Raw genomic sequence first — 10617 nt, 5'->3', positions numbered from 1 at the left:
CACCCACATCCTGTCTCCACTCCCCTCCACGTATACACCCCCCCAACATACCCTATGCCCCCCCACACACAGCCACACCCCTTCACAACTCCCCACACACATCCAAACACTCCACCATACACACATACACTCCCCCACAGCCTACCATACACACACCCCTACCGCCAACCACACCCCACCCCACGCCTTCCACACAATAGACAAGAGTAAGACCTTATTTTTGAGTTATTATGCTATCCCCTTTATATACAGTATACAAGCACAAATCATGACAAATATTTTTTGCAATAAAACTAAAATATGTTATATTAGGTGTTTGACTTTTAGTGTATGATTTGGTTTTTTTTCTGGTTTCAAGATGGCAACCAACACCTCCCAAAAGGTGTATTTCTGGGGGGCAAAGGGAGGGACTTCCAGTGGCAAATGTCAGAGGTTAGAGAGCGGAACTTCCAGTCCCAATATGGCAACTAGGGAGCAAAGCAACTGTCAAGCGGCGGGGCTATCCATGTGGCCCTCAACAGCTCACCCAAACTCATTAAGCAGCCCTCCAGCTGAAATAATTGCCCATCCCCTGCACTTGATGATTTGACTGTCACATCCAGAATAAATTATAGGAAACTGAATGGTTGGTTAATGATAATCCCATGCAGGGGGTTTGTCAGGAAAAATAAATGATGTGATTATCTAATAAAAGACTCCTTTAAAACACATGTATAGGGACCACTGTTATTCAGGCTCCAATGGAAGCAAAAGCAGACTTCCTGCAGACTCACCAGAGCCAATTTCAATTCTTTTTTAGGGTGGATACTTTCATATCTCTGATTGGCTGAGGGAGCCCACCATGGGGCTGATTACCATTGAATGGCAGCACACAGCCTATTCTTCAGGGCTAGGGACAGAGGGCATTTATATACATACCTTTCATGCTGCAATGTGCTGGAGATCCAGCACATTGGAGTAGACTTCATTAATTGAGTCAGCTCTGCATGTGACCTTTGCCACCTAACCCTTGACCTTTGGCACCAGAAGTCTCTCTCCTTGCCCCCAGAAGTACTTCTTTCAGCCAGGGGTTTTACCATCTCAGAACCAGAAAAATACCAAATTATATTCTAAAAAGTGAACATCTACAGCATTCATTAATTTGATTTCAAAAAATATTTTTGTCTTGATTTACATGTATTTGTGTAGTGTACATAGAGGTGATCGCACAATAGCTTAAATGAAGTCTTATTCTTGTATATTGTGGGGAGTGGGTATAGGTTTGTTGGGGGCTGTGGGTGTGTGGATATATGGAGTGAGGGAGCATGTGGGTGTGTGGGGGGAGGGTCGCTGGGGTTTGTTTATGGTAGTGAGAGGGGGGTGTGGGTGCATGTGTATGGTGGGGTGTGCATGTGGGACTCATCCTATGAACACACACATACACACACTCTGTCTCTCTCTCTCTATGCCTGCATACACAAACACACTCTGCCCCCAAGCCTGCACACATGCACACACACTGCCCCTGAGCCTGCATACATACATACCCCTCCCCGCTGTCCCATGTTCCGTGGTCTGGTGATGCAGCCAGGAGCCATAGCCATGTGATGCTGGAGCAGAGTGGGGGCAGGAAAGCAGGGAACTGGCTGGGGGGGGCGCACAGCTGAGTTGCTCAAGCCTGCAAGCCTGCTGAGGGCTCCCTCTGGGCCCTACTGCCTCAGCTCCTGTCAGCTTTGACAGGCAGCTGGGAGCAAATAAATATTGATTTAGTACATATTTTAGGGGCCCCACATGCTGGATAGAATGGCCTGGCTGGCCATATTTTGCCCACCCCTGTTTTAAGTGATCAGAACCTGGTTTAAACCTATAGCAGAATAGAAGTTTAGTGCACATAAATCAGTTTCAGAATGGCTGGAACTGGTTTAAGATAAACCTGGTTGAATGTAGTATTAGTCTTAACTGATTTAGGTCAAACTGGTTTATGAAACTTCTGTCCCAGACCCCTTCCTGGTTCAAGTTAAATCAGAGTCACCCAGCATCCCAGCATTTTGCAGCCCTGGGCTGGGCTCTGCTGTCTGCTCTAGAGAGGAGGGCTGGCCCTGGCCCCGGCTCCTTAGCTGAAGCAGGGAGGACTAGTTCACTGGAACACTGCCCCCCCTGCCCCAGGCAAACCCCAGCTGGGGTTTGGGACAGGGACGGGGGTTAAACTTCCCTTTCCCAGAGTACAGAGCTGTCCTGCCCTGCCCTGCTTACTTTGTCCTGGCTGCAACAGTGAATGACAAATCCCAGAGGCACCTAGAAGCATGAAGAGGAAGTGACAAGCAACCCTGTAGAGTCCAGATGCTGTGAGTCTGGACTGCAAATCCCAGAGACCTCAGGGGCAGCAGGAAGAGGAAGTGAACACACAGCCCATGCTGACTATGTGACAGAGAGCCATGCTTTAGTACTCCCCGGCTTCTGGCTTGAGCCACTTCAGGTATGTGGTTGCATTTCCTGAATCAAAAGTGAATGTCTGTTCATTTGCTTACTGATTCAATCTTTGCATCTTAGATTAACCTGCAAAGACTGAATCAATTCAGCCTTGGGATTTTTGACTGACTGGACTTAGCCCAGCTATTTTAAGAAAGTAAAACTCACCACTTATTAAACAACAACTTTCAAGTAAATGTCACCACTTAGAATTCTTAATGAAACCACAATATATAAACTTTATTAAACAGCAACTTTTATTAAGTGCTAACTTTTAGGGAATGCTGACCATCAGGCAAAGTCCAGTGCTGCAAAATCCATGTTAAAAATTGGAAGCGAGCATGGAGCAGCTGCTGATATTTCCTGGCAACATGGCCTGTCTTTGTGGAGTGAACACTTGACCACAGATAGAGATGGCACACTCCACATCCACCTAATTCATGAGGACTGTGAAACACTGTTTTGCCAGAGTGTAGACAGAATCCTAAAATACAGTTACATTCACAGACAGCTGGCACTCTTTGACACTGCTTACAGAAGCGGGATATTCCTACTTGTGCTGTTTCCCTCACCCAGGAATGGACTTGAGCAGCTGAGCATCAAAGCTCAGCAGAGCCACCTGGTTTGGGTAAAAAAAAAAAATGCACTTCCCTAAGGAATGAGGCAGCCAGTTGCCTGAACCTTGGCGGATTGGAGGGATCATATCTGTCATATTGTTGGAGCTCAGCAGCTACTTCCTGAAATGCCTCCCTTCTCCACTGGTTTTCTCATAGACACTTGGAAAGTTTGTGCAATGATGTCCTGGCTTCAACCCAGCTTAGTAAATCCATCACTTTTTTGTGAGCCTGGTGGATGGAAGGCTTCTGGCCCTCAAACTGAGTGAAAAGCTCCATGAATTTTGTGGCATTTTATGCCACAAAGGCCACCTGCTCTTTAATGTCTCCCTTCTCCAGGATATCCCTTAGCCGAAGCATGCACTGAGTGCCCAATCTGATGTCCAGCTCTTTGGCCATGAACTGCTGGTAGTACCAGATGTGTTTGGCATGGTACTGGATGATACTGAACCATGAATTCCAGCAGGTGAGTGCAAGGTCTGGTGGCAGCACAACAGTAGCACACGATTCCTCACTGATTGGCAGTGGACTCCCTGTACCAGAGCTTATGGCCAGGACAATGTTTGAAGGCTTTCTTCACGCAGGACACCAGACTATCCACAATACAGAACTGCGTGTGCCAGAGGTCAATCGCCAATGACAGGATGTGTGTGTTGTAGATGACATGTACAGAGCTGGTTATTGCTCCCTGGAGTACATCAGTGAAAGCCTTGCATATGTACCTGGCATTGTCGGAAAGGAAGGCTGAGATCTTGTTGAAGTCTACACTAGGTGAAAAAAGCTTTCACGACTGCCTGTTGAATAACTGACAGCCTTGAGGTGGACTGGCTTTGTCTGTAAAACAGGTAGGTGTTCACCTGTCCAGCTCCCACTTACAAATAAAATATGCAGCATGCAGTTGTCCTGACTGCCCATGGCTTCATCAACCACTATGGACTTGGAGTTGAACTCTGATACTGTAGCTTTTGTGGATGGCGCATGAAACTATCACCTGTGGAAGATATTCTTCCTGAAGCCTGTTAGCTCTTGGAATACTTCCCCCACTTGGCATGTTGTCCTGCAAGCACTGTTTCAGAATCGGGTGGTTAAGCTTCTGCAGAGGGATATTTGAAACTGTGAATGCCTTGACCAGAACAAATATAGCCTCTCTTCTTGCCAGACTGCTTTCAGTGGTCTTTTTGAACATCAAGGACATGGTGGTTTGCCACTTGCTCTGTTCTTCAGCCTCTGAAGCAGCCTTTTTCTTCTCGCATACTTCTGACTCTAAATGGTGATCAATACTATTTTTTCATACCAGATCCAGAGTCACATTACATGAGGAGCAGAAGAGCTTGCCACTATCTGAAGAGGTCCTGCAGGAAACTGCTTCACTCAATCCGTGGCAGAAATTTTCTTTGCTATGTAGGGCATCTTCACACTGCTCTTGCTCCTCTTTTCAGCCTGCACTGTGCAAAACGCTGAAATCACAGAATCATGGAAAATTAGGGTTGGAAGGGACCTCAGGGGGTCATTTAGTCCAACCCCTGCTCAAAACAGGACCAGGCCCAACTATATCATCCCAACCAAAGCTTTGCCTAGCTGGCTGCATGTGAGGTGAGTGGGGGGAGGCTGGAAAGGAGGAGGGAAAGGGTTTCCCCTGACAGGTGCCTGCCTCCACAGCTGGATGTGGGGCAGGAGCTTCCTCCAGCCTTCCACAGGTTCTCCTGAGCATTGCTTTGCTCTGCTGCTGCATGAGAGGAGGAGAATTTCCCTTTTCCCTTCTTTGTGTGGTGGGGCAGACAAGGGCTTGGGAGACCCATGCCAGGTGCTTGCCCCCACTGCCAGGCCTGGGGTGCAGGGTGCCCCTGCTGCAAGGGCTTCCCTCCACCTGACGTGGGCCACCCGAGTCTCGCTCTGCCCCACCACCTAGAGAAAGGGAATGGGAAACTCCCCTCCACTCCTGTGGCAGCAAAACAAAGTGGGGCTTGGCAGAGCTCTGCCGGGAGTGGGGAAGCCTGTGCCCTGCACCTGTCTGTGGGGGCAGGCACCCGGCATGCCTCTGCATACAGCCTCTAGGGCAGGGGGTACTTATCTGCTTCACATTGGGCAGGGCTTTTAAACTCCCTGCCAAAGTGGGGAATCAAACAACCTGATTGACTGAGCCATGGCTGGGGCTCAGTCTGTACTAGGCTGCCCCTGGAAATGTGTGGGGCTTCCAGTGTTTCTGGGGCTTTGCTGCTTTTCTTCTCTGTGCTTCAGATTTTTTTTTTAAACTTTTTTTCCATGCCCTCCCTCTCCTCCATGGTTTCTGGCTATTTCTGGCCAAATTGCAGTTTCCCAGGGCTTTGGGGGAAAGGCTAAATTTTGGGCTTGCCCCTGAAATCCCCTGAAGCCTGAATTACAGTGACCCCCAACTATAACCCAATATCCACATACTTCTTGACCTCCGAATTCCCTCCAAAGTATGGTGATGTCCTATGGTATTATCACATCCTGGTCACATCATACCTTAGGAGGACCTCTGTAACAAAGTATTATGAATATAAATGGAGTAGGAAACTCAGAGGGTATGAACTTCCTCTTCTCATACCCTCCTCCCTACCCAGATTTAAAATTTACCAAAAAGAGAATCTTTAGTAATCAGTAACATTCCCAACCTTGAAGATTTTGTGTTTTTATTACTCTCTAAGGGGTAGTGTAACAGGGCAGGGTCCTAGGGGTGGCCGTGAACTCCCCTAGCGCTCCCTACTGTGCCAAGGTTATATTAAAAACCCCCTCACAATCTCGCCCGCCACGTCTTTGATGTTAATAATGTTTAAGGGAGACTGCCCTTAGTCCTCTCTGACATGGTGCCCTGATGTATCCCAGTCTGTGTTCTATCTTGGGTGGCTCGGTGCCCCCCAGCCTTATGGGCTATGCATGGCTCCAACCACCCCTGTACCACGCCCCAAGCCTCGCAGATGTACCAGACATTGTTTGGTCAATTTCCTTTTCTGCGCCCCATGGACGCTTTCTGGCTTGTCTCATAGCCCGCGCGCAACTGCCCACACTGGGGCCTCGCGCGCAACTGCCCACATTGGGGCTGGGGTCAATGCACCCCAAATGCTGTGCCCTCTCTGGCACCGGGGTCCCCACGCTACTGTGAAGCCCCTATGAGGCCTCCTCCAACCCCTAATAGCCTCACCCAGTCCTCCGGTCTAAAAACAACAACAAACAGTAACCCAAGCCCCCTGGGCTATAACATAAAGCTAACCTGTCCGGTCAGAACAACATTCAGTCCCTACCAGGAAATACTCCAACCCATGGCAGCAACCAGGGGATGCTCATGCAGTCAGGCTTCTCCCCTCTGTCTGCACTGGCCAAGCTCCCCCTTCCTTGCCCGCCAGAGGGGACCTACCCTCCTGGCCTCATGCCTGGGCTTAAGAAGGGCCAAGCCCTGCCCCTTCCTGTCAGCTGGTTCCACTGGTTGCCCTAGCAACCAGCACCTGTGCTGCCCTGGTGACTGGCAGCTGAGCCTCCCCCTTCTCGCCACTAAGGGTCTCTCCCGGGCCATTTCTGCTTTCAGGCGCAGGGCACCTGAGAGTTCTGCGACAGGTAGCTAGTTCTTTCATGCCTACTTTGCTTCATCATCAACTGCTTTTTGGTTGTTACTTATTTGCCTTTAAAAAAATGCTAAAGATCCTATAATACAAATCCTGAAACATTACTGCAATGAGAGGACTGAGGTGGAGTCCCAGGAGGTCACACCTTAACAATATATAGGCCTAGGAATCTGCCTCTTTGGAAATGTTTTTGAAGGATCAGGGCCCTTTGTCTTAGTGTTCATGATCCAATTTTCAAAGATGCCAAAACCTAACAATCCCACTGAATTTGATAGGAGCTGTATGTGCCCAACTCTAGATGGTATTTTGTTATTAGCAGGGTACTGAATCACCTAGACAGACAGATAGATAGATAGATAGATAGATAGATAGATGTTAGGGGCTGGAAGGGAACTTACAGATCATTGGGTCCAGCCCCCCTGCCCTTGGGCAGGAAAGACTGCTGGGGTAAGATGATCCCAGCAAGATGGGCATCAAGATGCTTTTTGAAGATTGCCAGGATGAGAGACTGTACCACCGCTTGGGGGAGCCTGTTCCAAAACCTTGGTAGTCAACTTGTAAAGAAGTTTTTTAAATTAAAAAAAAGCAAAAACAAACAACCCCCCCTCCCAACTCCCCACTGTTCTCAAGCTCTCCATATCATTGATGACAAATTCTGTTCTTTGTCACTACAAACAATTAATAACTTGAAAAAGGTCAAATAAAAATTCAGTGTGAAAAAGCCAGAAACTAACCAAACCATCATGCTTTCCCAGGGTGACTAGTTCATGAAATGGTTGGAGCTGCACCAACGATGAATTTGGTTCATTCTAGTTTTAGAAGAGCAATGTATAACTTGACAGTTGGTTCAAGGGGTAAGCCTTCCTTTTCTTCATATAAATAAACTAAAGGAACTGATTCATGTTTGATAACTATTGCTTTTTTGCCATCTAGTGACCAATATGATTACTACATCGCTAATGTTACTGCTATTGATTTCCGTTTTGAAGTCTTGAGAATTTTTATAAAAACATATTTCATACAATCTTACTGCAGATTATTACAGGTTTTGACAACATAGCACATGACATGATACAGTGGGTGCATCTACATGAGACCCTAACAGCACAGTAGGTTAATAATACTGTGCAGTAGCGTGTCACAGCACAAACAGTGCTAATACATTACTGTGTGGTATTATTAGGCTCCTAACAGTGCTGTCACTAAAAAGGCATTCCCTGGCACTTCTATGCAGTAACTCCAGTAATCAAGTATTTAGTACTTGATTATACATGTACTAAATTAAATGTGCAGTAACCGCTGCACATTAATGAACATGTAGAAATTAGAACTGCAGATGATGATCAACTTCAGTTCATAATTTCAGTTCTTTTTCACCCTAGCAAGGCTTTGCAGTAGAGCAAGGGCTCAGGGGGACCAGCAAGCAGAGATACCTATTTTAATAGATCAGACTGCCTATCCCAAGCATCTGTAGATTCCCAGGCTTTTTCTTTAGTTTAATTACATTTATCTTTTGGAAACTCAGTAGACTTACTTTCTGCTAATGAGATTTAAACATGTCCATTGTAGGATAATAGTTATTATAATACTGTATATTCCTTTAAGATCAGAAGGGGCTATTAGGTCATCTAATCTGACTTTCTGTATATCGGAGGCCATTACATTTCACCCAGCTATTCCTGGACTGAGGCAACACTGGTGCTTGTGAAAGAAGTGCTTGAGTTTTGAAAGAAGATGTTATAAAATGTTCCAGCTTAAAAGGGCCTCCTAGTCTGGGGGAGGAACAAAAACGTTCTGTATTTAGCTGTCAATATAATTGCTTCTGACTTTTATTCAAGTATAGATTTTTTTTTCTTGGGCGGGGTGGCCTTTTGGTTTTGACTACCACAGCTTTGTATTCCACCTTTATTCCTATGCATACATAAATACAAATTGAGTCCATTCTTACTTCCCTGATAGGTTTTTTCCCCTGTATGCTATAGCATATGAACCCAAATGCAAAGCACAACCCTGGCCCATACTTTCAGCTTTGCTTAGGTTTTAATGGATATTATTAGTCAATTTGTGCAGATGTGCCTGAAATGAGACAGCGGATGCCAATCAATCTGTATCGACCAATTAACACTTTAAAAAGCACTCACCATTATTACGAACATGGAACTATTGTTACACTTATGGAGCACATGCTGCTGAAATAGTGTCAATCAGTGATGCTCCCCTGACTTCCATGGCTAATATACCAGTGTAAAGCAGATGAGGATCTGCCCTGCTGCTTACAGTCCAACTCTGGTTATTGCAGCTAATAGCATTTAGTGAAAACTTAGCTTCTAAATTCACACGAACATATACCTGTCATGCACCCATGCTGCACCCAGAACATGTTTAAAGTTCACTCTGAATCTTCAGTTTGAGAAGCAGCTATTTGGAAGGGACGAATAAAGCAAATAAATACCTAGCATGGAGTACGTTAAAGGGAGAAAAGACTAGAAAATGATCAGAGGCTTGGAAGGTCAGCATTAATGAACCTGAAGTGGGTGGATGTTTATTTATTAACATGTTTTGAACAGTGAGCTTCTTAATAACATTAAAGTATGACTCTCACAGCAAAGAGTTAAGATTTATGAACTGAGCTGCTTCTATCAATAGCAGCAGGGCTCTCGGCACTGGAACAATCAATTAGGCAAAGGTATGCCAGTCAGAACAGTGTGTAGCATTGCTAAAGACTCTGAATCACTGGCCTTTTTGTAACATTATTTCCAAAACAAAGAACGGAAGTGAGCCCAGACCAACCTGGGGAAAGGAGTCTGCATATTTAGAAAACAGAATAAGATCAACTGACTATCAGTCTGCATACTTAACTGTTGGAAAGCCTGTTGTCCAACAGGTATACAGCAGTGGTAGATGTGGCATCCTTGGGAACTGGCCCTGTGTGCAACATAAGATCCTGGCCTTTCTGACTGTCTCACTGCTTATAAAGGAGGGTCCTTTTGTTGAAGACCCTTTGGCTGTTATGATCCAGAAGAAGAGAGACTGGCTGCTATCTCTTCCTTGTATATCCACAGGACTTGGCAGCTGTGATTGATCTGACAATTTAACAAGGGCCCCTTTGGACAAAGTACTGTACCAACATATAGCAAATATGATGATCGGTGCCTCAGGACAACTGATGGATTAAATACTCAGATGGAATTTGGGTAGGTTAGGAGGAAGGGTAAGAGTGTAATGAACCGAGTTTTCTAGGATGTAGGAGCACACCTTTTCAATTCCTGTTCTCCATCCAAAAGAAAGTGGCTACTTATCAATAACTGTCATTCTTTAAAGCTATTGTTGCTGCAGATTTCTTTGCTTGGTAAATGTTCTGGAAATCCGTTCTTTTGGGGAGTGCACAGTCATCTTCCGTTCATGACAATAAATGTGTAGTGTCCCCTGAGCATCTGGTTTGCTTCTTCTCTGTAGTTTTGGGGAGGAATACCAGCTGGCGATCAAGTACCTTGAATGCCATCTGAGCTTGGCCTGTTGTGGAGCCAAAGAAGGGGTTTAGAGGTAAACTTCTTTCCTTCCCTGCAGACTTCTCATTTGAATGCCCTCCCATGTTGTTTTGTTTTCTGGGAAAATCCCATTTTCTGAACCAGAAAGCCAGTAAAAGCAAGTATATGAGACACATTGGCCTGCTAGCCAGGCAAAGCTTTTAAGGTTAGGTCATTTGAGGCATTCAGGGAATGTGCCTTGTGCTTAGCTCTGCTCAGTGTCAGGTCCAGGGATCTCAAACCCCCTCCTCACCCTCACTTATAAAATCCCTAAGTCTGGGCTAAGAAATGTGTGGATTTTTCCCATCCTACTAGTTTTCCTTTGACAGCAAATCTTTACAGCTTAATATAGCTCCATAATGAAACCATGTATTACTGAATACGTGACTGGGGAGAGGTGTTAACAATGACACTAGATGATGGCAACATGCTTAAGGTGGCCAGGAT

Source organism: Gavialis gangeticus, unplaced genomic scaffold (assembly GCF_001723915.1).
Source record: "Gavialis gangeticus isolate Ggan-Ray unplaced genomic scaffold, GavGan_comp1, whole genome shotgun sequence".
Classification (NCBI taxonomy): Eukaryota; Metazoa; Chordata; order Crocodylia; family Gavialidae; genus Gavialis; species Gavialis gangeticus.
This window is presented reverse-complemented; position numbering follows the sequence as displayed.